The sequence below is a fragment of the Carlito syrichta genome, unplaced genomic scaffold (genome assembly GCF_000164805.1).
Source record: "Carlito syrichta isolate Samal-C Ts95f unplaced genomic scaffold, Tarsius_syrichta-2.0.1 Scaffold305304, whole genome shotgun sequence".
NCBI lineage: Eukaryota > Metazoa > Chordata > Mammalia > Primates > Tarsiidae > Carlito > Carlito syrichta.
In genome coordinates, this window is record NW_007249400.1 from 206941 (window position 1) to 210216 (window position 3276).

The 3276-nt window shown below is 45.3% G+C and overlaps 1 pseudogene; it reads right to left on the minus strand.

Moving 5' to 3' along the window:
- Window positions 1-1675: 1675 nt before the first annotated feature.
- LOC103263863 lies at window positions 1676-2637 on the minus strand (annotated as a pseudogene).
- Between the last annotated feature and the right edge of the window lie 639 nt (window positions 2638-3276).

Below are 3276 nucleotides of genomic sequence, written 5' to 3' on the forward strand. Positions count from 1 at the left end.
TCGGGATACTTTTGGAGTTGCTTATTAGTAGACAGGAAAAAAAATCCTCTCTGCATCCTTAGGTTAAATTATGATAGCTCCTGGAACTCAGGGACAAGGCAACTTATTAAGCTGTCTCCTTTAGATACTGAGGGTTGTGGTCCCTCAGAGGTCTAGACATCAATTTCAGGGAGTGAGGGAAAATGTACTTCAGAATGAGTAGGATTTAACTAAAAGAACTTAATTCCCAAGCTCAGTTGCCCAGGGTGCCTGTAAACAAGGAAATCCAGAGCCTTTATATCACTCTGCTTCAGGAAGCCCTTTCTGATTGGATATAGAGACTGCTGAAAGCAGAGTCCAGGAATAAATCATATCCTTTGTTGAATTGCATCATCCATTGCATTCCTGTCTACACTGGGTTTTATGCAATGGAAAAAAAGTTAAAGTTAATATCTTGACTGGCAAAAACTGGGACCCTAGAAATTGGAATAGACCTATGTATCTGTGAAGAGGTGAGGATATCTTTCATCTGGTTTCCTCCTAAATACATTTCACTGTTCAATGTGTCCCTGACTGGACAAGCCTGTCAGGTCTTCAAGAGGAAATTTGCCATAGAGTAAGGGAATAAGGAGCCTGGGCTGTCCACTCAGGCTGGAAAGAGGAATATTTAGGACAGTATTCTGAGAAAGAATGGTGGCTGTGGGAACAGTATACTACTTAAGGAGAAACTTCTCTGATTAGCCATTCAGGGCCATGAATAGGGAAACTATGGTGTGCTAAGAATTAAAAGAACTGTAATGCTTTTTGTTCAGACAGGTGTGCTAAGGGACACCCTTCCTGAGCATAAGCTGGGCGAGGGGTGTGCTTTGCTTTTAGGACACCATGGGCAGGGCGAAGTGGCTCATGCCTATCCCCGCACTTTGGAAGGCTGAGATTAGAGGATTGCCTGAGCCCATGGGTTTGAGACCAGCCTGGGGAACCCAGCGAGACCTTATCTCTACAATAAATAATAATTTTAAGAAATTAACCAGGTTTGGTGGCGCACGCCTGTAGTTCCGGCTACTTGGAAGGCTGAGTAGGAAGGATCATCTGAGCCCAGAAGGTCGAGGCTGCGGTGGCCATGAGCGTGCCACTGCACGCCAGCCTGGGTGAGAGTCAGATCCAACTAAAAAAAAAACCAAACAAACCACCAGGAGGGTCTGAACAGAAGAGGCACATTTCTTGTGTGATTGGCATTGAATATTGGTGGTGGCAGTGAATTTTCAAGTAACAAGGATGGAGAAGGTAGTGGTTTCAGAGTTTTTCCTTTGGAACATGTTTCTATCTAAGATGCCATTTCAACAAAAAATGGCAAGAATGACTCACACTTATGTGCCAGCACTGCTAGGCACAATTTTAGAAATATTGAAAGACAGAACTTCTTACTGGTCAAATATTTAGCATCTCTGAGAATAAAAAGTGTTTGGCTAATGGTAATGTGACCTCAGTTGTATTCACGGTCTTGTGAAATTTGGGATTCACAGTTTACAAATTGAATAGAAAAATCCTATCTGTGACTTAAGAAAAAATGCCATTATTTGATTATAATGGAGGAGTACCTAGGACTATATTTTGAGAATTATTGTTTTAATTAACTGCTCAAATTTTTCACTTTTCTACATTATTGAAGTTTGTGAGAGAACATCAAGTCTTTGAATCAGGGTTTCCCAGCATTCTTTGGCTTCTGGGGACATGCCATTTTTGTGATGGCTGATTTGACATCCTTGTTCCTCAGCGTGCAGATGAGAGGGTTAAGAACAGGTGTGAGAATAGCAAATACCACGTTGCCCATGATGTGGAAGTCAAGGGGCACGTCAGCCCTATAGGCTACGTAGGCTATGGCAATGGATGAGTAGTAGGTGGCCACCACCAGGAGGTGGGAGCTGCAGGTGGAGAAGGCTTTGGAGCGCCCTTCTCGGGAGTTGATGCGAAGCACCGAGGCCAGGATGTGGGCATAGGAGAGAAGCACCAGGAGAAGGGGGAGGAAGGACACCACCATGGCAATACAGAAGCCCATGAGGATCTGGGGGGTGGTGTTGGAGCAGGAGGCCTGGACCACGGCCAAGTGGTCACAGAAGCAGTGGTAGACCTGGGCCACAGGACCAAATACCATCTGGGAGGTCTGCACCACTGCTGGGATGGGCAGGAGGAAGGCCGTGAGCCAGGCGCTGGCTGCCAGGGCAGCGTTGATCTGTGGGGTCATGAGGGCAGGGTAGTGCAGTGGGCGGCAGATAGCCACCTAACGGTCATAGGCCATGACCACCAGGATGAAGGCTTCTGAGCAGCTGAGGCCATGGAACAGGTACATCTGCAGGAAGCAGGAAGGGAAGCTGAGGAAGTGGTCCCCAAGCAAGAATAGGGACAGCATCTTGGGGACAGTGGTTGTGGTGAAAATGATGTCCAAGGTGGAGAGGTTAATTAGGAAGAAGTACATGGGCTTGTGGAGGCTGGGCTCTGTCACCACAGCCACCAGGATCAGGGTGTTACCCACCAGGATGAGCAGGTAGAGGAGGAGAGAGACAAAGAAGACAGGAAGAGGGATCTTGGCAGAGAAGGGATGCCCATAAGGTAGAAGATGATCAAGACGTCCCCTGATGCATTACAGGTGATCTTTTCCATGGTAGGTTTAAACTGAGTGCTCAGGAGGTGGGTGGCGGGAACATCTGGAAACCAGGCCCATCTGAAATCAGAACAACCAGAGAGTCTAGAGTGAGGATTACACAGTGATCACTTTATAATTAATGTAATCACATTCATTTACAACCAACTCTAGAGGACAGATGATGGGCTCTATCACATCTCAAAATTCTTCATTTTATTCCAGAATTCCCTCTTTCCTTTTTAAAGTGAGTATGAAAAAAGTAACTGCAATATACAAACCATGTGTTATTTGCTGGGTGTATAGTGGGCAAGTTGGAGGGCTGACATTCTATTGGTGGAGAAAGATAGCAAGAAATGAGTCACATAATTAATTAATTGCAGTTGTGTTAAGTACTTTGGAAGAACGTTTTCTGGTCCTCTCTTCCATGTCCCATATGATCCTTTTGGGGATATCAGATCTCTTAAACCAGAACCCCAAGTTCCTTTCTCTTTAGGGAAGGCAATTTTTAAAAAATAACATCTTTGTTACCATGTGAGAGGGAGGGTAGATTTCTCCAAGGTAGACTGCACCATACTGTCTTCCCACCACAATTATTTACAAGGAAATGGCTCCTCTCTTTTTGCTTGGTGCAGTGATTCTGCTGTCTCCATCTGAGT